This window comes from Panthera uncia, chromosome C2 (assembly GCF_023721935.1).
Source record: "Panthera uncia isolate 11264 chromosome C2, Puncia_PCG_1.0, whole genome shotgun sequence".
Lineage (NCBI taxonomy): Eukaryota > Metazoa > Chordata > Mammalia > Carnivora > Felidae > Panthera > Panthera uncia.
The window spans coordinates 120082518-120106278 of record NC_064810.1 but is presented as its reverse complement, the minus strand read 5'-3'; the positions used below and the strand labels follow the sequence as shown (position 1 = coordinate 120106278).

The 23761-nt window shown below is 40.9% G+C and overlaps 1 long non-coding RNA gene across 1 annotated transcript in view; it reads right to left on the bottom strand.

Moving 5' to 3' along the window:
* Positions 1 to 12496: 12496 nt before the first annotated feature.
* The window catches only part of LOC125921276 (uncharacterized), a 12999-nt gene continuing 1734 nt past the window's right edge, over positions 12497 to 23761 (bottom strand). Inside the window, exons 2-3 of the long non-coding RNA XR_007457366.1 lie at positions 14281 to 14361; positions 12497 to 12930 (exon numbers count right to left, since the gene is read on the bottom strand). This is a non-coding gene — a long non-coding RNA (uncharacterized LOC125921276). The remainder of the gene's footprint in view (positions 12931 to 14280; positions 14362 to 23761) is intronic.

Genomic DNA, 23761 nt, shown 5'->3' with positions numbered 1-23761 from the left:
TACTTGGGATTCTCTCTCTCCCTCTCTGTCAAAATAAATAAACAAACACTTAAAAAATACCATACTAGTAAACAACAAATGGGTCAACCAGGAAATAAAAGAATAAAACTATACACAGAAACAAATGAAACATAATGCTCCAAAATCTTTGGGATGCAGCAAATGCTACTCTAAGAGGGAAGTTTATAGCAATACAGGCCTGCCTCAAGAAGCAGTAAAAATCTCAAATAAACAACCCAACATTACACCTAAAGGAGATAGAAAAACAACAAACAACCTCAAACCATCAAAAGGAAGGATAAAATAAAGATGAGAGAAGAAATAAATTAAATAGAAAATAAAAAAATAGAACGGATCAATGACACCAGGAACTGGTTTTTTGAAGAGATCAACAATATTGAAAACTTTTAGCCAAACTCAGCAAAAGAGGGGGGGGGGGATTCAAATAAAATCAGAAATGAAAGAGGGGAAATAACCAACAAAATAAAAATACAAAGGATTGTAAGAAAATATTATAAAAAATTATATGCCAACAAATTGGACAACCTAGAAGAAACTTATAAATTCTGAGAAATGTAGACCCTCCCAAAATTGAATCAGGAAAATATAATTTTAACATGCCAATTATCAGCAAAGATATTGATTGAATCAGTAATCAAAAAATTATCAAAATTAAAGTCCAGGACCACACAGCTTCACAAGTGAATTCTACCAAACTTTTAAAGAAGAGTTAATACTTATTCACAAATTATTCCAAAAAAAATAGAAGACAAAGGAAAAATTTGAAATTCATCCCATGAGCACAGCATTACCCTGATACCAAAACCAGTTAAAGATACTACAAAAAAGAGAACTACAGGCCAATATCTCTGATAAACAGAGACATAAAAATTCTCAACAATATATTAGCAAACCAAATCTGCCACTACAGATTAAAAAAAAATCATTCCCCACAATGAGGTGGGATTTATTCATGGGATGCAAGGGTGATTCAATATTCACAAATCAATTTATGTGAGATGATATATCACATCAACAAGCGAAAGGATAAAAACTATATTATCATTTCAATAGAAGCAGAGAAAGCATTTGACAAAGTACAATATCCATTCACAGTGAAAAACCCTCAATAAAGTAAGTGTAGATGGAAGATATCTCAACTTAATAAAGGTCATACAGGAAAAACCCACATCTAACATCATACTCAATGGGGAAAACATGAGACTTTTCCCCTAAGATCAGAAGTGAGAAAAGGATGTCCATTCCCACGACTTTTACTCAACAGAGTACTGGAAGTCCTAGCCACAGCTATCGGATAGGAAAAATGAATAAAAGCCATCCAAATTCGTAAGGAAGAAGCAAAACTGACACTATTTGCAATGGCATGATACTATACAGGAACCCTACAGATTCCTCCCAAAAACTACTAGACTGATAAATGAATTCACTAAAGTCACAGAACACAAAATCAATCAATACACAGAATACAAACTGCACAGAAATCCAATGCATTTCTATACACTAAAAATGAAGTGGCAGAAAAAGAAATTAAGAAAACAATCCCACTAACTGCACCAAAAAAACTGGAGATATCTAGGAATAAACCAAGTAGGTGAAAGACCTGTCTGAAAACTATAAAACACTGAAGAAAGAAATTGAAGAGGACACAAAGAAATGGAAATACATTCCATTCTCATGGGTTGGAAGAATAAATATTATTAAAATGTCCATACCACCCAAAGCAATCTACAGATTTAACACAATCCCTATCAAAACATCTACATTTTTCACAAAACTAGAACAAACAATTCCAAAATTTATATGGAACCACAAAGGACTCTGAACAGCCAAAGCAAGTTTGAAGAAGTATAGCTGGAGATATCACAATGCCAGACTTCAAGTTATGTTATATTATAAAGCTACAATAATCAAAACAGTCTGATACTGGCACAAAAACAGACACATAGATCAACAGAACAGAATAAAGAGGCCAGTAATAAACCCACAATTAGAGAGTCAATTAGTCATCAACAAAGGAGGCAAGAATACACAATGGGGAAAAGGCAGTCTCTTCAATAAATGGTGCTGGGGAAACTGGTCAACTACAGGCAAAAGAATGAAACTGGACTACTTTCTTATACAATACACAAAAATAAACTCAATATGAACTAACAACCTAAATGTGAGACCTGAAACCATAAAAATCTAGAAAAAAACATAAACAGTAATTTCTCTGTTGGCCATAACAACATCATTATAGACAGGTCTCCTGAGGCAATGGAAACAAAAGCAAAAAACAACTATTGGGACTACATCAAAGTAAAAAGTTTCTGCACAGCAAACAACCAACAAAACTAAAATACGACATACTGAATGGGAGAAGATATTTGCAAATGATATCAATAAAAGGTTAGCATTAAAAATATATAATTAAGATATACCTCTCAATACCCAAAAAACTAATAATCCAATTAAAAATGAGCAGAAAACATGAACAGACATTTCTCCATTTTCTTCTTTTAGAAGATATAAAGATGGCCAACAGACACATGAAAAGATGCTCGACATCACTCATCATCATGAAAATGTGAATCAAAACCACAATGAGATACCACCTCATACCTGTCAGAATGACTACAAAAAACTCCACAAGAAACAACAAGTATTGGCAAGGTTATGGGGAAAAAGGAACCCTCTTGCACTGTTGGTGGGATTGCAAACTGGTGCAGCCACTGTGGAAGATAGTATAGAGGTTCCTCAAAAAAAGAAAAAATAGAACCACCATATGAGCCAGTAATTGCATTACTGGCTACTTATCCAAAGAATAGGAAAACACTAATTTGAAAAGATATATACAACCTTATGCTTATTGCAGCGTTATTTACAATAGCTAAATTATGGAAGCAGCCCAAGTATCCATTAATAGATAAATGGATAAAGATGTTGTATAGATACAATGGAATATTTATTCAGCTATAATAAGGAATGAAATCTTGCCATTTGCAACAACATGGATGGAGCCAGAGAGTGTTCTGCTAAGCAAAATAAGTCAGAGAAAGATAAATACCAATGATTTCATTCATATTTGGAATTTAAGAAATAAAACAAATGAATAAAGGGAAAAAAAGACAAACCAAAAAATTATTAACCACACAGAACAAACTGATGGTTACCAGCGGTGAAGTGGGTGGGGGAATTGGTGAAATAAGTGAAGGGAATTAAGAGTACACTTATCTTGATAAACAATGAATAACATACAGAATTGTTTTATCGTGACATTGTACACCTGAAACTAATAACACTGCACATTAACAATACTGGAATTAAAATAAAGATTTTTTTAAAAACTTCATTTAAAGAGTTTCCTTAGATGGGGCACCTGGGTGGCTGTTAGTTGAGTTTCTGATTCTTCATCTCAGCTCAGGTCATAATCTGACATTTCATGAGTTCAAGCCCCATGTTGGGCTCTGCACGAATAGTGTGGAGCCTGCATGGGATCCACTCTCTTCCTCTTCCTCTATGCCCCTCCTCTGCTCACACACAAGTGCTCTCTCCCTCTCTCAGAAATTTCTCTCTCTCTCTCCCTCCCTCCTTCCTTCTCTCTCTCTCTCTCTCTCTCTGAAATAAATAAACTTAAAACAAGTTTCCTTGAAAATAAATATATTCTGACAGGAAAAAAAGAAATACATGCAAGTATTTGTAAAGAGCTGCAAGTTCCTGACACAGGGTTCCTATACCCTTGTATTTTCTTAATAAGAACACTAAGAGCATGTTTTGTTCTTTTTTTCTTTTTAATTTATATCCCAGTTAATTAGCATATAGTGCAATAACGATTTCAGGAGTAAAATCTAGTGATTCGTCCCCTACATATAACACTCAGTGCTCATCCTAACAAATGCCTCCTTAATGCCCTTTGCCTGCTTAGCCCATCCCCCTACCCAAAACCCCTCCAGCAACCTTCAGTTTGTTCTTCTGTTTTGTCTCCCTCCATGTTTTTATATTATTTTTGCTTCCCTACCCTTATGTTCATCTATTCTGTATCTTAAATTCCATGAGTGACGTCATATGACATTTGTCTCTCTCTGACTTATTTCATTTAGCATAATACACTCTAGTTCCATTCACAATGTTGCAAATGGCAAGATTTCATTCTTTGTGATTTCCAAGTAATATTCCATTGTATATATATATATACCACATCTTCTTTATCCATTCATCAGTCAATGGATATTTGGGCTCTTTCCATATTTTGACTATTGTCGATAGTGCTGCTATAAACATTGGGGTGCATTTGCCCCTTCGAAACAGCACATCTGTATCCTTTGGATAAGTACTATCCAAATCCTTTGGACAAATTGCTGGGTCATAGGTAGTTCTATTTTTAATTTTTTGAGGAACCTCCACACTGTTTTCCAGAGTATCTGCACCAATTTGCATTCCCACCAGCAGTGCAAAAGTGTTCCCCTATCTCTGCATCCTTGCCAACGTCTGTTGTTGCCTGAGTTGTTAATGCTGGCCATTCTGACAGGTGTGAGGTGGTATCTCATTGTGGTTTTGATTTGTATTTCCCTGATGAGTGATGTTGAGCATTTTTTCATGTGTACATTAGCCATCTGGATGTCTTCTTTGGAGAAGTGTCTACTCATGTCTTTTGCCCATTTCTTCACTGGATTATTTGGTTTATTGGGTGTTGAGTTTGATAAGTTCTTTATAGATTTGGATACCAGCACTTTATCTGATATGTCATTCTCCCATTCCACTGGTTGCTTTTTAGTTTTGCTGATTGTTCCCTTCAATGTGCAGAAGCTTTTTATCTTGATGAGGTCACAAAAGCTCATTTTTGTTTTTTGCTTATCTCTGGAGACTTGTTGAGTAACAAGTTCCTGTGCCCAAGGTAAATGAGATTTTTGCCCACATTCTCCTCTAGGATTTTGATGGCTTCCTGTCTTACGTTTAGATCTTTCACCCATTTTGAGCTTATTTTTATGTATGGTGTAAGAAAGTGGTCCATGTTATTATTTTACATGTTGCTGTCCAGTTTTCCCAGCACCATTTGCTGAAGAGACGGTCTTTATTCCATTGGATATTCTTTCCTGCTTTGTCAAAGATTTGCTGGCCATATGTCTGTGGGTCCATTTCTGGGTTCTCTATCTTGTTCCATTGATCTGTGTGTCTGTTTTTGTGCCAGTACAATACTTTCTTGATGATTACAGCTTTGCCATGCCTCCAGCTTGGTTTTCTTTTTCAGGATGCTTTGGCTATTTGGGGTCTTTTCTGATTCCATACAAATTTTAGGATTGTTTGTTCCAACTCTGTGAAGAATGCTGGTGTTATTTTGATAGGGATTGCTTTGAACACGTAGATTGTTTTGGTTAGTATCAATATTTTAATAATATTTATTCTTCCAACCCAGGACCATGCAGTATTTTTCCATTTTTTTGTGTCTTCTTCAATTTCTTTCATAAGCTTTCTATAGTTTTCAGTGTATAGATTTTTCACCTCTCTGGTTAGGTTTATTCCTAGATATTTTATCAGTTTTGGTGCAACTGTAAACTGGATCAATTCGTTGATTTCTCTTTCTGATGCTTCATTATTGGTGTATAAAAATGCAACTGATTTCTGTACATTGATTTTATAACCTGCTGTTTTGCTGAATTCATGAATCAGTTCTAGCAGTTTTTTTGGTGGAATCTTTTGGGTTTCCCACATACAGTATTTGTTGTCTGTGAAGAGTGAAAGTTTGACTTCCTCCTTGACAATTTGGATGCCTTTTATTTCTTTGTGTTGTCTGATTGCTGAGGCTAGGACTTCCAACACTATGTTGAATAACTGTGGCGAGAATGGACATCCCTGTCATGTTCCTGACCTTAGGGGGAAAGCTCTCAGTGTATCTCCATTGAGGATGATACTAGCTGTGGGTCTTTCATATATAGTTTTAATGATCTTGAGGTATGATCCTTCTATCCCTACTTTCTTGAGGGTTTTTATCAAGAAACGATGTTGTATTTTGTTGAATGCTTTCTCATGAAAAAGCATGTGGATCATGTGGTTCTTGTCCTTTTATTGATGTTATGAATCACAATGATTGTTTTGTGGATATTGAACCAGCCCTGCATCCCAGGTATAAATCCCACTTGGTCACGGTGAATAATTCTTTTAACGTATTGTTGGATCTGTTTGGGTAGTATCTTGTTGAGAATTTTTGCACACATGTTCATCAGGGAAATCGGTATGTAGTTCTCCTTTTCAGTGGAGTCTGTCTGGTTTTGGAAGCAAAGTAATGCTGGCCTCATAGAATGAGTTTGGAAGTTTTCCTTCCATTTCTATTTTTTGGAACATCTTCAAAAGAATACATGTTAACTCTTCTTTAAATGTTTGATAGAATTCCCCTGGAAAGACATCCGGCCCTGGACTCTTGTTTTTTGGGATATTTTTTTATTACTAATTCAATTTCATTCCTGGTTACAGGTCTGTTCAAATTTTCTACATCTTCCTGTTTCAGTTTTGGTAGTTTATATGTTTCTAGGAATTTGTCTATTTCCTCCAGATTGCCTGATTTATTGGCATATAATTGCTTATAATATTCTCTCATTATTGTATTTCTGCAGTGTAAGTTGTGATCTCTCCTCTTTCATTTGTGATTTCATTTATTTGGGTCCTTTCCTTTTTCTTTTTGATCAATCTGGCTAGGAGTTTATCAATTTTGTTAATTCTTTCAAAGAACCAGCTCCTGGTTTCATGGATCTGTTTTTGTTTTCTTTTTTTTTTTTTTTTGTTATCATTGATTTCTGCTCTAACCTTTAGATTTCTCATCTTCTGCTGTTTGGGGGCTTTATTTGCTCTCCTTTTTCCATCTATTTAAGGTGTAATGTTACACTGTGTGTCTGAGACCTTTCTTCCTTCTTTAGGAAGGCGTGGATTGCTTACGACCACCTTTGCTGCATCCCAGAGGTTTTGGGCTATCATGTTATCATTTTCATTGGCTTCCATGTACTTTTTAATTTCCTCTGTAATTTCTTGGTTAACCCATTCATTCTTTAGGAGAATGTTCTTTAATCTCTAAGTATTCATGGTCTTTCCAAATTTTTTCTTGTGGTTGATTTCAAATTTCAAAGCGCTGTGTTCTGAAAATATGCATGGTATGATCTCGGGTTTTTTTGTTGTGTTGGTTTTTTTTTTTTGTTTTTTTTTTTTGTATTAGTTGAGGGTTGATTTGTGTCCTGTACGTAATCTATTCTGGAGAATGTTCCATATGTGTATTCTGCTACTTTAGGATAAAATGTTCTGAATATATCTGTTAAGTCCATCTGGTCCAGTGCATCATTCAAAGCCATTGTTTCCTTGTTAATTTTCTGCTTAGATGATCTGTCCATTGTTGTAAGTGGGGTGTTGAAGTCCCCTACTATTATGGTATTATTATCAATGAGTTTATGTTGATTAATTTATGCATTTGAGTGCTTTCACTTTGGGGCACAAATGTTTACAATTGTTAGATCTTCTCATTGGACAGATCCTTTGATTATGATATAATGCCCTTCTTCACCTCTTGTTACAGTCTGTATTTTAAAATCTAGTTTGTCTGATATAAGTACGGCTACTCCAGCTTTCTTAGCATGATAGATGGTTCTCCATCCCCTTATTTTCAATCTGAAATTGTCTTTAGGTCTAAAATGGGTCTCTTGTAAGCAGCATACAGATGGGTCTTGTTTTCTTATCCATCCATTTCTGATACCCTAAGTCTTTTGATTGGAGCATTTAGTCCAGTGATATTTAGAGTACTGAAAGATACAAATTTATTGTCATTGTGTTGCCTGTTGAGATGGAGTTTCTGGTGGTGGTCTCTGGTCCTTTATAGTCTTCCTTGCTTTTGGTCTTTTTTGTTTCATCCTTTCTCCGCTCAGAGGGTCCCCCTTAAAATTTCTTGCAGGGCTGGTTTAGTGGTCACAAACTCCTTTAATTTTTGTTTGTCTGGGAAACTCTGTCTCTCCTTCGATTTTGAATAACAGCCTTACTGTATAAAGAATTCATGGTTGCATATTTTTCCAATTCAGCACATTGAATATATCCTGCCACTCCTTTCTGGCCTGCCAAGTTTCTGTGGATAGGTCTGCTATGATCCTGATCAGTCTTCCCTTATAAGTTAAGGACTTTTTTTTCCCTTGCTGCTTTCATGATTCTTTCCTTGCCTGAGTATTTTGTGAATTTGACTACGATATGCCTTGTTGATGGTTGATTTTTGTTGAATCTAATGGGAGTTCTCTGTGCTTCTTGGATTTTGAGATCTGTCTTTCCCCAGATTAGGAAAGTTTTCCACTATAACTGACTCACATAAACCTTCTACCCCTTTTTCTCTCTCTTCATCTTCTGGAACTCCTAGGATTCAGATGTTATTCTTTTTTAATAAGTCACTGAGTTCTCTAATTCTTGCATTGTGCTCTTCCGCCTTAGTTTCCCTCTTTTTTCTGCTTCATTATTCTCCATTATTTTGTCTTCTATATCACTGATTTTCTGCTCTGCCCCATCCACCCTTGCCACCATTGCATCCATTTGAGACTGCATCTCAGTTATAGCATTTTTAATTTCATCCTGACTAGATTTCACTTCTTTTATCTCTGCAGAAAGGGATTCTATGCTTTTCAACCCCAACTACTATTATTATCATGATTCTAAATTCTAATTCAGACATCTTACTTATATCTGTGGATTAAGCCCCTGGTGGTCATTTATTCCTGTTCTTTGTTTTGGGATGAATTCCTTCATTTTGTCATTTTGGAGGAAGAAAAAGAATGAAATAATATAAAAATTAAAGTTTAAAAATTAAAAATACATAAAATCAAATACAGGAAGGTAGATCCTAGGTCTGTTTTGTTCTGGTTGTTGAAAGAAGCTTGATAGAATAGAGAAAACAGAGAAAGAAAAGAAAAAGAAAAAAAGTAGAAAATAAAATAAGATGAAATGAAGTAAAATAGAATGTTAAAAGTTACCAAAAAATTAAAAGTATAGTAAAAAGAATCCAAAAAAATTTTAATGGAAAATAAAAATGTTTCTCTTTCTGTATCCAAGAAAAAAAAAAAAACAATTTAAAAGCAAAAACAAAAACGTATAGATGAACTAGCAAACAGAATAAAACCTGAATGAAGTTACATCTAGTTTCCCCTAGAACTCAAGCTATGAAGCACCCTATAGTCTATACAATACACAGTCAGAGAGACTTGTGGTGCTCCTCTAGGGCATGTGCTTGGAGAGCACAATTGGGTGGGGCTAGCTGTAACAGTTCCATTCTCCACTAGGTGGTGCTGATTAGCTTACTGGGGTGTACCAGTAATGAGCATGTGCGCTTGTATGTGCATGCCCAGAAGAGGTGAAAATGCTCACACCCAGCTTCCTAGTTTCTGGCCCAGGAACTCTGTGCTCTCACTGACCAGCAACCAAGCACCCCGCCCCTGTCTCAGGCTTCTGTTCACTCCACACTTCCACATTCTCCGTGTCCAAACCATCAATCACCCTGCCATGCAGCACCTCCCTCCTGAATCTTACCTCATATGGGGCTCTCACTTCTGGGAACACTGCAGCTTGGACCTGCTCTGACCCTCAGGGGGAGTGCCTCTCTGAGCAATGGCCAGATACCAGCTTGCCCCAGAGAATGCTCGTGCAATCTGCCTGTGGCAGAGGTTCAGAGACTGTGGTTGGGTGCTGTGGCTTGCCTCACAAAACTTTCATGCCATCAGCAGCGGCAAAGGTTCAAAGATTATGGAAAATCACAACACACAGCCAGCACCAGGTTTCACCACACCGAGCATCTTTGTAGAAATACCAGCAAATGTGGCTGTCCTCTAGGGTCTGCTGGGACCTCTGCCTGTGGGGAGGCTGAATGCCCTCCAAGCAGGGAAACCACTTCTCCCTGTGTGGCCCATGAACCCCTCAAACCTCGCTGCCTGCTCCTGGGAATTTGCCCCTCCTCCCCACCAGGGCACTGCAGGTATTGGGCTCTGGAATTTCTGACTCTGCTCTTGTCTATTTATAGAGTCCTAACAGTATTGAACCCCCCTGATTTCTCCTCATCAATGGTTTTAGGGAACAGATTTCTTATTCAGTCCCTGTGAGTGTTTCCATTATTTCTTTCCAGTTACTTTTCGGGGGAGTTCTTTTCCTATACTCTTCCAGTGTGACAGAGTCTCCCCCCCTTCTCTGTCCTCCCTTTGCAAAAACAGCTCTCAAACCTCAGTGGCTTCTCCCCCCGCCCCAGCTCACCTTTCTGTACTGCATACCTGCCAAGTTCTATGGCTCAAGTTATGCAGATTATTCAGATCAATTTCCCAGGTGTGCAAAATGGTTTGGTGCTGATCTAACTGCATTTCAGGGATGAGAGAAGCCAAGAACTTCCAAAGCATGTTTTGTTCTAATATTCGGTCTTGGACCCTGGTTCCTGACACAGGACTCCTAAATCCCTCGGAATTTCCTGGGTGAGAGGATAGTCTTTTGTTCTACTTAGGTAACTTGGTGGGCTCCTGGATGGGAGCTGCTCACCAGAAAGACCGAATAATGATTAGAAGCTTGGAATTTTCACCCCAGTCCCCATCCTCTGGGAAGGGGAGAGGGGCTGGAGATTTGAGTTAATGGTCAATCAAGCTTATGTGATCCTCCATAAAATTCTCAATACTGGGTTCAAAGAGCTTCTGGGTTGGTAAACACACCTGCATGGCAGGAGAGTGGCACACTCCAATCCCAAAGGGCTAAGAGCTCCTGTGCTCGGAACCCTTCCAGGCCTCACCCTCTCTCTTCATCTGGCTGTTCATTTATATGCTTTTTATATTCTAATAAACCTGTAAACCTAACAGTTTCCCAGAGTCTATGAGCCATTCCAGCAAATTATCAAGCCCAAGGAGAGGGCTATAGGAACCCTGATTTATAACCAATCAGAAGTACAGGTGACAACCTGGGACTTGCGATTGGCACCTGAAGTTGGGCAGTCTTATGGGACTGAGCCCTCAGCATGTGGGATCTGATTCTGACTCCAAGTAGATGGTGTCTGAATTGAAATGAATTAGGGGCACCTGGGTGGCTCAGTCGGTTAAGCATCCAACTTTGGCTCCGGTCATGATCTCACGGTCGTGGGTTCAAGCCCTGTGTCAGGCTCTGTGCTGACACCTCAGATCCTGGAGCCTGCTTCAGGTTCTGTGTCTCCCTCTCTCTCTGCCCCTCCCCCACTCACGTTGTCTCTCTCTCAAAAATAAATGGATATTAAAAAAACATTCGAATTGAAATGAATTACAGGACACCCAGCCAATGTCACAGAGAATTGTTTGATGTATAGAAAACCCACACATGTGATCAGAAGTCTCCTGAGTGTGTGAGTAAAGGAGACCCAAAGGTTGGTGGGGGGGGGGGGGGTTCTCTTTACATAAGGCCAAAAATCTTTTTTAAAAATGATCAAAGTGTCACTTTCAATATTGGAAATGGTAGATTCTGGGCCCAGAAAAGTAAATGAAACTATCACCTAACTTTTCTTAAAAAAAAAAAAATCTTACCTATGAGCTTTGTTTTCTCTAAATGATTAGGAATTCCAGACATAGAACTTGGTACTGAATGCTTTTCCTTCCAAATAAAAATGTATTGTATAATAAAACTGGGAAATTTAACATTTCACAGTCTAGTAATTTCCTTATAAATTAGAATGAGAAAAAAAATCTGTTGGTGAATTTTTTGTTGAAACTCAATTTCTTATAAGTGACTGTGTTTTATCTCTGTAGTATTTGTGCACTTATTACAGAAAGCAAAGACAGAAACATATCATGACATATATAAATTATGCTAAGATTGGGTTTTACCACAAAAGCAAAATAGCTAAAACTTTTTTTCTGTAATTTTCTGAATTTCCTATACTTATTTTCATATAAAAATGACAATAAAAAATCCTCTAGTTACTCTTAATTAAATTAATATTGGAAAATATAGAAGTGGAATGTCAATGTGGTATTACAATTAATATTACAAATATGATGTCAAAATTTAAATTAAATTACTAGGGTTTTAAAAAAATAAATTGCTTCCAATGAAACCAGACATTGTAAAATGATACAGATGCATTTCCATTTGTATTTGTTTAGACAATTTGCAACGAAAGTATTTCATGAATACTTGTTCATATTAATTGGAAGGTATTTTCTTATTGTTTTGTTTCTATTTTCCGACCTACATTGGTTTGGGGGACTTTGGATTTATACAATATTGGGTGTGGCAGAGATACACCGCCCACCATATATGGATGTACTCCTCCACATCCCAACTCCTAGGCAGTTAGATGGGGTTGTGTGACTTGTCTGGGCCAAAGAGCTGGTCATCAAAGCAATACATGCCCTTCCGGGACAAAGCACTATAGAGCCAGGGCATGATACAACAGCTCTCTTTTTGTCTGTCCAGTGCTTGAGGAAGCCAAGTGTTCCAAATGGTGGAGCTTCAAGATGATGTACCTTCTGTCAGCCTGGATCCCTGAATAGCCTTAGGGGGCCAAACTCCAACGGACCCTATCCCAGATAGGAATTATGACTGGGAAATAAACTTCTGCTGTGTTAAACTACATAGCATTATTCTAATTAACTGAGATAATGAGTATCTATACCCTCTACACAGAATACAACACAAAACTATTATTCCAAGAGTTAAATATTGTCATTAGTAAATTCAAATGCATGTGCAAAGTAAATTCACATTTTAGGCCATAGAGATACCTACAGGATCATTGTAGGCAAAACCTCAACATTTTGTATTTATTCACATTCTCTGCTAGTTTCAGGAAATGTCTGCCTTAGGTACTGAGAACACTATGGTTGTGTAGTCCCTCTGAGACAAAAATAAAAAGAGAATGCAAGTGGTGGAAGTAGTTGGCCCCTCCAATCACCAGATGCTGCCAATGTGGAAAATCACGTGGAACTGTAAAAAGGAAAACATGCTTGCTGTTATCTGGCTTTCCCCAAGCTCTGCCTCATCCTCTCCTTTTCCAGGTCATGCCCAAATTCAGGAAAACTTCCCTGGAGACTGATCTTTCTCCTACACTTTACCATTTTCTTCCCAGTGTCTTACAAACGCTTCTCTTCTCTGCCTTCAGTATTAGTGTTTTCAGGGTTTGGTGCTATGCCCTTGATTCTCTCACCTCCCACTGACTCCTTCGAGGAGCTCATGCCTGCTTCTGGCTTCACTGACTTACAAAAGTCATCACTAGGGCAGATTCCTCACCTGTGCGGTGGGTGTATTTGAAGACCCTTCATGGGGCATCTTTACTCTAAGAACCTCAAGCAGCTCATCATCTTATCTGCTTCTCTTCCTCTGTCCCCTCATTTGACATCACCATCAACCCAAACACGTGGGTTGTTACCCTTGGAAATCCCCACTCATCCAAAGGTATTTTCCCCCCTCACTCCTTATTTTTTTTCCTAAAAAAACAAAAAACAAAAAACTACTACTCTACTCATATGCAGCCACTCTCCCACAGGCTACGCACCAACCTAGTCTCTCCCCACTCCAATTCCACCCTGCTTCAAGTGAGCCTTCTAAATGCAAATCACACCTGCATCTTCCAGTACCTCCCAGGGCCCATCCTCCCTTTACCATGGTCTCTACGTCCTTTGCCATCCCCCCTCTGCTTTTCTTTTGAATCTCTTTCTTCTCCTCTCCTGGCACTCTGAATTCCAGCCATACCAAACTGCTTGTGTATCTCTGTACTCTGCAAACACCCATACCTCTGGGCCCTTGCTCTCAATGTGCCCTCTACCTGAAATGCCTCTCTCGTCTTTTTATCCAGCTAAGCACTGGCCACCATTTGGGTTTCAGCTTGGACACCATAGCCTCAAGGATGCCTTCCCTGCCCTCTCTGCTGAGCTAGGTCCTGCCTCTCTGACTCTCCACTGCCCTGGCTTCCCTCTGACACAGATCCATCTTATCACCCTGCGTGGCCTGTCTCCTAGCCTGGCTCCCTTGCTCCTTCCCTCCTGTATGAGCTCCTATGGGCACCTGAGGTGGATTCCCCAACAAAGCTGAGGGTGCTTTCCTCAATGCTCCTCACTTGCCTAGCCCCTTCCCAAGACCCTGACAGCAGCCCCAACAATGTGTTCTCATGGTCACATGATTTGTCCAAAATAAGATATGTGAACATAATCAGTTAATAATGCTATCATTCACCAGCTGACTTCCTCTCTGGGTCATTTCCCTTCCTGTAGGTGGCATTGGAGCAGCTGTGCAATCAGTTTAGTGGGTATTTTACAAAAGGGCTGGGTGGTCACTTACTGCCCACTGTGCTGATCCCTCCAGCATCTTGTACAAAGGCACAAGTCCAGAGATGACATGTATAAACATGATCCACAGCACCTGGGGGTGGAAGAGAAACCAAGTTCAAAATGCATGGAGTCAGAGCTGGTCTCTTAAACACTCTTACCATCACAGGAAGATTACAATTATAAGTAAAGGCTTCATTGCCTATCCACCCTCTCCTAGGCAGTGCTATCCTAGATAAAGATGTCTCTCTTCTCAGAATACACCTAATAATGTTGTATATACAATGATAAAGTTGGCATACATTTTAAAATTATTTGTTATGGGAATGTAACAAAATAAATTTTATAATTCTTGTGCTATAGGGCACAAACCTGCAGCAATAATACAAACAGAAAACATGTCTATGTAGAAAACAGCTTTATTTAAATGTCCCCGTGTATCAGGGCATATCTTAGTATATCTGACACAATTTCTCCTCTAAAAAATCTGGAAGTTTCAGATAAAATTGCATACAAATTTACCACGCATGCAGGAAAATGGCCTGAAGAAATTTGCCTGGCTAAACTCCTACACAGTCAATGTAGATCGTATAAAAATAAGTTGATTTCACAATTATGCAAATACAAAGTACTAGCATTTAAAAATATATTTGGATTTCTTTGTGTTCCTTAATTACAGATTTTGTGTATTTTTTGAGAAGTAATGATCATTCCAAAACTCAAATACAACAGAAAGGAAGTATCCTAACAGAAGCCAAAAATATCAACTGAAAGACTAGCAGAGGCCTCAAAACGTCTAAACTTTTTTTTTTTTTCAGCTGGAGAGAGAAAGAGCACACGTGTGCGCACATGCACGCGCAAGTAGGGAAGGGCACAGAGAGAGAATCCCAAGCAGGTTCCCCACCGTCCACATGGAGCCCAATGCAGGGCTCAAACCTATGAGCCATGAGATCATAACCTGAGCTGACGTCAGATGTTTATCTGACTGAGCCACTCAGGAGCCCCAAAACGTCTAAAGCTCTTACACCGCACTAGATTGAAATGCTGACGTTCCAAATGAAGATAAGGAAGGCATCATGGTATCCAAAAAGTGCAGATCATGGACTAACAGATTAAATATATATATATATATATATATATATATATATATATATATATGGAGGATCAGAACACTACCAAACAAGAAATAAGCAGAAGGAAATACGATCCATATACTGGACATAGAGAAGTTTTCCAAATTTACAACAATCCTCACATTTCCATGACATACTCTAATGATTCATGAGGATGAAAAATGTTTTCCTAAACTACCAATAACATACAGCAATGTCTGATAAACTATGCAAGAGGGGAGACTGAATCACCTTTCTGTCCTCACAGAAAACATTACAAAATTGTCCCCATCTGAATTGACAATCAAAGAATACGCAATCAAAATAGGTTAGTAAAAAAATTTCCAGAGCTGCATCTGGCTGTTAATTCAAGCACATTATTATTTGCCTGTTTTTGTCAGCTTTTAAAATCTGCAATGTCTTTCTTCCTCTAAATAAACATGTACTTTTTACCTACTTTTGTGTTCATCATCTTGTATTATTTTCACCAAAGCTGGGTCCACTGCCAGGTGCATTGGGACTCTGTTTCCATGTTTCTCTCCACTGCTTCACCCTGTGCCTCGCTCAGGAAAGCAAACGGCCGGCTTTGTGAGCCAGCTGTACTGTTACTGCCCTACCTCGAGTCTCCTTAGGTCACTCCTCAGTTTCCCACTCTGCCAACGTCCAGTCCTTTCTTGCCCCAAGGGCTGTGATACCTGGACCTGGGGAAACGCCAGGTCAGAGTGCACACACAGCTGTACAACAGAGAGGAGCAAATACCCTGGGAGCTCTGGTTTTCATGTCCAGAGCCCAACAAAGAGCCCCACCTCCGGGACTGAATCACTGCAGTCAACCCAGCATCACAGAATTGAATAATCACCTGTAGAACCCCCCTGCTCTGTGCTCCCACTCTGGACAGTCTACAAGCTCGTCTGCTTGTTCATGAAACAGGGCTCCTCACCGTTTGCTAAAGAGGGAAAAACTCTCTCCCCCTCTCCCACCACCACTTCCTTGGAAATGCACGCTCAGTGAGGATGCTCAGGCCTGCATCTGGCCAGGTCCTCACTGCCACTCTTCCTGCTGGCTGCCTGAGTCCAAGACAAGAGCTGTCCTCCCCCTTGAAGGGCTTTTGGATATTGTTGAAACCATTTTCTCCTGGGTGCGTTTAAAAGGACCCAGGGCATTGCTTAATGGCTTGCCTCAAACAGTATCTTCCAAAGGGAGGATACCGCTGAGCAGAAGCCATGCGTGGAGCCAGGCCTCCACTACACGGACCAGTTCCACAGGCCAGCACAGAAAAGGCCTTTCACATGGAGTATGCAAACGTCAGAAGGAGCTACAGCCTGTGCACGGACTGTGCCTCGCCTTTCCTGCTCTGCTAGTAATAACCAGGGGGCACTTCTAGTAAGAATAGCTCTAGGGCACAAGCACAGCCTAAGTGCCTTATTTTTATGCTTATTCTTCTCAACAACCTTTGAGGTTGTACTATTATTAACCCCATTTTGCAGATGTGGAAATTGAAGTCCAGACGGACTAAGCGATTTGCCCAAGGACAAGCAGCTGGGGATGATATTAAAACAGACATTTAGACCCTGTGTTTAATATTATTTTCTTAATTATAAAATAACAGTGATCACAGCAACCTCATGACCACACGTGTACTTGGTGCCAGCCCCTGGGCAAGGCGATGGCAAGTCACAGTGAGAAAGATATTTTCTTTGCCCAATGCCTGTAAGGAGCCCATGGGGTGGCAGGTGGGGACAGACACAGACATTTGAGGAAGGGATTTACAACACAGGGAAAATGCAAATACAACGTGTGTTAATGGAAGGAGGCCTGGACAAGTAAGGAAATACTCCTAATGCAGGTCTAAAAGAGAGCTATTGGGGCACCTGGGTGGCTCAGTTAAGCATCCAAAACTTTTTTAATGTTTATTTATTTTTGAGAAACAGAGAGCATGCACAAATGGGAGAGAGGAAGAGAGAGGGAAACACAGAATCCTAAGCAGGCTCCAGGCTCCAAGGTGTCAGCACAGAGCCTGATATGGGGCTCACACTCCCGAACCGTAAGATCATTACCTGAGCCTAAGTCAGATGCTTAACCTACTGAGCCACCCAGGCGCGCCGAGCATCCAAAACTCTTGACTGCAGCTCAGATGGAGATCTCACAGTTTATGGCATGCAGCCCCTCCTCCGGCTCCAAGGCTGTCAGCACAGAGCCTGGTAGGATTCTCTCTACCCCTCCCCCACCCCTTCCCTGCCTGTGTGCTTTCTCTCTCTCAAAATAAATAAACTTCTAAAAGAAAATAAAAGGGAGGCGCCTGGGTGGCTCAGTCGGTTAAGCGTCCAACTTCGGCTCAGGTTATGATCTTGCCTTTGAGCCCCACATGGGGCTCTGTGCTGACAGCTGAGAGGCTGGAGTCTGCTTCAGATTCTGTGTCTCCTCCTTTACCCCTCCTGTGGTCACGCTCTGTCTCCGTCTCTCAAAAATAAATAAACGTTTAGAAAATATATATTTTTAAAGAAAATAAAAGGGAGCTATTTTGTTTCCCATAGTAATTCTCTACAGAAGTCCTTCTGAATTACATCTACAATTGAGCTGATTTTATAGAAGGATGCGACAACAGAGAGGTACAAAACCAGCATCAAATCTTCATTTCTATGTGTCTTTCCTCATTATTCTTCATAGCAACTCCCATTTCTTTTATTACACCCATTCAATTACCACCATTTCCCAGGCTAAAAAAAAAAAAATACTGAAGCTCAAAGAGATTAGGGGACCAGGGCCAGGTCACACAACACAACTGACATCTGAATGCCCATCTATAAAACTGCCAGGTCCACCCGTTCTCCAGCACCGGCACTGTCTTTTTTTCCAGAATACAGCCGTTACACCACCAAGGGACCAATGCAGGGCCTGGGACACGACAAACTCCAGGCTGAATCTGGAGATTTTGAGTCCTGCCCTCCTCCTGCTCAACCACAGCTGTTTCACCTCACCAGGCCCAAGATTCATTGCCACCGGCATTTGGGCCTGAGCTCAGCTCTCTGGGGACCATGCTGGAGGAGCTCAGTGACTCAGGGCCTCCACTCTAAATTCCTATTAAGTACTCTAGATTTAATAGCTGCTATTAATACAAATTATGCTTCATTAAGCGTGAAGCTAAGGAGAACTCAGCTCGGAGGCTCCAGTTCAATACAGGGCTGAAGGACAAACAGAGCAGCTATTTTTAATACTGGCAATGTCAGTGGGGAGAGAGCAGACTGACATTGCATGTGCCTGTCGCTACTGCTGAAATTGAGTTTTTCACATTTTCACATAAATATCTCTTGTTTTCAGCTCAAGGTGTATAACAGAGGTAAACCTTTCCAATTCTTGAGGGATGGTAATACCCAGAACATTCTTCCTTTCAGAAAACATTTTTCTAAGAAACCTGAGAAGGAGGGGGGGAGGGAGGAGCTCTCAATAGGTCTTCTGGCAGACCCTGCCCCACACCTCCCAGCAGGCTCCACCTGTCACAGGCTGGGGGATTAGCAAGGTCTGTCCTGCTGCCCTTGCAGTCACCTTGCTGGTTGTGTAGGGGTCTCCAGAGGCAACTCAAGAGTAGGCAAAAATCATACCCATGGCATGCTTCTAGATTAGGGTCAACAAAGATTTTCTGTCAAAGGCCAGAGACGGGGTGCCTGGGAAACTCAGTCGGTTAAACTTCTGACCTCAGCTCAGGTCGTGATCTCACAGTTCGTGAGTTTGAGCTCCACGTCCAGCTCTGTGCTGACAGCCCAGAACCCACTTCGAATCCTCTGTCGCCCTCGCTCTCTGTCGCTCCCCCTTTCTCATGCCCTCTCTCAAAATAAATAAACCAAAAAAGCCAGAAACAAACTATTTTAGACTTCATGGGCCCGGCGATCTCTGTTCCAACTATTCAACCCTGTCATTGTAGCACAAAAGCAGCCACAGACTACCATAAAGGAATGAATGCCCATGACTATGCTCCAACAAAACTTTATTTACAAAAATTGGGGGGTGGGCCAGATTTGGCTCCCAGGCTATAGAGTCTCCTACCTCTGTTTCAAATTTTCTGTTCCATCCTAATGTTTTTGCAATGGGTCTAAACTTAGTCTTATATAAAGTTCTATCACCTCACCTAGATCTGTTTACTCCCTACAAAGTTGCAACCACTGGAATTCATTAATAAAAAACTCTCTACAGGGTACTAGTACAAGATTATGGCATAATCATGTTTGGATTCGTTGAATTTACTCATTATCTCCATTATGCTCAATGAAGTCTGAGATACACATTCACGGGGGTGCAATTTGCTTTTGCTGAGAAGTCAGTGTGCATGCTTTTATATTTTGTATAGCACGTGATCATTTTTATTTGTTCTAAGAACCTGCAATGGGTTCTGCTCATGAAATTCTCCAGTTCATTCACTGTAGTAGGTGTATTAGTCACGGTTCTCCAGAGAAACAGAGCCAATATATATAATGTTGGTTCATGCAATTAAGGAGACTGAGAAGTTCCATAATCTTCCACGTACAAGCTAGAGAAGCCAGGAAGACCAGTAATGTAGTTCAAAGGCCTGTGAGCCACAGAGCTGATGGGGTAGATTTCAGCTGAGTCTGAAGGCAGAGGACAGAAGATTGATGTTTAGTTCAGCCATCAGGCAGAGAAAGAATTCTCCCACCCTCTGCCTTTTTGTTCTATTCAACTCCTCAGTGGATTAGAGGGTGCCCACCTATGCTGAGGAGGGCCATCAGCTTTACTCTACTCATTCAATTTCTTCTAGAAATGCCCTCACAGACACCCCTAGAAATGTTTAACCATCTGTCTAGGCATCGAATGGCCCAGTTCAGTTGATGCATAAAATTAACCATTTAATAGGTTAGATACTTGTTCGGGTAATATTTATTTCCACATCCTTTGGAGAAGTTCATTGCCCTGGAGTTTGATTTGATCTGCCTTGGCCAATGGGAGGTCAGAGTACATTAAAGGACAAGAAGCTTAAAATCACAGAGTTGTGCCTGCCTTTCACTAGAAGGATGTGCCAGTAAGGTGGTAGAGCATGTGAGGAACAGGTCTACATAATCCTCAAAAGGTATTTTTTTTAATGTTTGTGTATTTTTGAGAAGGAAAGAGTGAGCAGGGGAGGGGCAGAGAGAGAGGGATAAACATAATCTGAAGCAGGCTTTAGGTTCGGAGCTGTTAACACAGAGCCCAGTACGGGGCTCAAACCCACAAAATGGGAGATTATGACCTGAGCCGAAGTCAGATGCTCAACCGACTGAGCCTCCCGGGTACCCCCTCAATAAAAGGTATTTTAAAAAAGAATGCTTCAATAAGATTTCCAGGAAAAAACAAAAACAAAAGAAATTCTTTAAAAAGGACTGCTAGGCTAGATGCAAAACTAGTTACTGTTCTACAGAGCAATAAAACCATAATCTGTGGGGGGTTTGTTTTCTATCAAGCAGAACTCAAGTTAGCAAGTAACTTTACAATGTCTGAGCTTTAATAAATGGTAAAACACAAGGTCAAACACAGGAACATCTCATGAACAATAATTCTTGGTTGAGCCTGTTAATTTAAGATGTCCCATATTTTTGCCTTATTTTCAAGCTTCAAGAAAACTTTCTTTACCCTTGTTTGAGGGGTACACTGCAATCAAGGAGAACAGCCTTGGGTTATAAAGGAAACACGGTATCCTGAACAAGGAAGCCCAGGAACGCCTTAGGTAGAGCAGACCTGGTGATGCTCCTGCTGATACATCACACTATGCAGATAAACTACGCGTTGTGCGTTCCTTGTTGCCTTGGCTATTCCACCAGGAGCAGGGGATGGATGGGAAGAAACCCTAAGGAGAAGGAAGACCAGACTCATTCTCCTATCCTCATGGCTTTTGAGGATTGCCCTGGACTGACCACTGTGGTAGCCTGCAGCTCTGCTGGGTTCCTTGACCTTGGGGCCACCTAGAAGGATGTGCTGATACAAATGTGTTAGGATGAGTGGTCAGCGGCTTTTACTGGCTTTACTCTAACTAGATGTCACCAAAGCAAATAATGTAACACCCCAAAACCTTCACAAAGATGCAAATAATCACAAATATTTTATTGTTTCTAATATTACACTATCTTTAGTTCTTTCCCTTCCTAGTGACATAACATCTCAGAGGGAATTAATGGGGCACACGTCAATGCTGAACCTCACTTAGCCTGTCAGACCCAGGCAAAGTTAAGTGCACTTAGATTTATCTTGGTAAATGGATAAGCATCATGAAGACCTCACACACCCAGAACAGGTATAAGGGGTGCAGGGAAGTTTCCTGAATCTCTCAGGGCTCTACCAAAATTCATATGTTTCTTCTCAGTAAACTGAAGACCAAACTTTTACTGCAAAGGGTCAGACAGCAAATATTTTGGGCTTTGAGAGCCACACCATCTCCAGTACAACTACCCAATTTTGGCGATACAAAATGTAAACCCACAAATAACTGTAATTGAGGTCCAGTAATTCACAACAGGTGGCAGGCTAATCTGGGGCCATAGTTTGCCAACCCCTATTCCAGACTATAGCAGCCTCCCTAAACCAACAGGACAAAGCCGCCTCCCGTGGTTGCACAGCCCTGATACGCCCACTTCCTACACCTCCGTACCTGTGTCCCTAAAGCTTAAAGCAAAATCAACTCATGGTTGCTTTTCCCACCATCTGTGGGAGCTCATCATGTACAAGCAATTAGCACAGAGGTGAGGGGCTGCACACAACATTACCTCCTTAAAAGTGGCCAAGGGAAAGGAGAAGGCTCAGAAACTGCTGCAGCCTGAGTGGCTGGGAGCTACAGCCCCACTCACCAGAGGGCGACTGGACCCAGTTATGGCCCCCAAGGCCAGGCTCAGCGGCAGGTGCATGGGTGGAGCCCCGAGGGGCTGTAGGGCGGAGGCAGTCCTCGGCCAGCCCTACACAATGGGCCAGCGGCGACACTGACGGGGACGTGAAGGTGGAAGCAGTCAGAGGCTGGGATCGGGCTTGAGCAGAAGCCCAAAGCTGACCGTCCTGGAAGGACCCCTGGACTGTGAGGAGGGGGTAATGCTCCCGCGGCAGCAGCCAGAGCCCCTCTTCACTTAAACAGCAGCAGACCCGAAGTTGGAAAAAACTGGCAAAGGAGACGTCACACAGCCCTATCACTACCTACCTTCAAATATCCTTAAGGGTGCCTGGCTCAGTCGGTTGAGTCTGACACTTCCCCTCATGTCATGATCTCATGGTTGATGGGTTCCAGCCCTGCGTTGGGCTCTGTGCTGACAGCTCAGAGCCTGGAGTCTGCTTTGGATTCTATGTCTTCTTCTCTCTGCCCCTCCTCCATTTGTGTGCGCTCTCTCTCTCTCTCTCTCTCTCTCTCTCAAAAGTAAATAAGCATTAAAAAAAACTCTAGTAAATTGCACAAAACTAACTTGTCTTGGGGGAAGCGGGGTGGAAAGAAAAAAATTCTGGAAACAAGGCCTTTGAAATGCTGAACTCCAATTCCCTTGGAAAAACTGCTAGTAAACAACGTGTACAGAACTTTCTTTTAACTTTGAAGGAAAAGGGAGAAATTAATTCTGAAAACAAAGCCTTTGAAAGAAAGTCTTGGAAACAGCCTCACCTCTGCTCCTAAAACTCAGCCCGCCAGTCTACAAAAGCCAGGGATCAACAAATACCAGCAGGTTAAACTAAGTAAGTGCCTTGTTGTTCTGATCTGTAACATAGGCCTTCCCACGGGAAAGAGACAAAGCTCTGATTCCCCTCACTCTCCAGCCCCCTCCTCACCCCATGCCCATGAAGTTCCTAATGGGAAAGCAAGGCGGGTTCATGGGTCAGTGTATTCGTATCCTACCTCTGTCATTTCCAAGTAGGAAATCACGTACCATTTAAATTAACCAAGACTAAATACTGATCCTCACAACTGCCATGATGAAGCCAGTTCAAGTTCTAAGTGACGAAAATTCATGGTTTTAGGGGTGATTTTGGAATTCTAATCTTATGGAAGGTCCATTTGCACTACAGTCTCGGACCTCAAATGTTAATAAGCTGAATGTACAAGTGTGGTCTTGTAACTTGAACATTATCTTGTTGAGAGTGTTTGTGTCTTGTTGATTGGAGCTTCACCTGTTTTAAAACTAAGTCCAATGTGTATCTTGTTGAGGGTGTTTGTGTCTTGGTGATTGGAGCTTCAGCTAGTTTAGGCCCGAAGTGAACGTGCATCTTGTCGAGGGTGTTTGTGTCCTGTTGATTGGAGCTTTGGCTGGTTTAAGCCCGAAGTGAACGTGCATCTTGTTGGGGGTGTTTTTGTCCTATTGATTGGAGCTTTCGCTGGTTTAAGCCGGAAGTGAACGTGTATCCTGTTGAGGGTGTTTGTGTCCTGGTGATTGG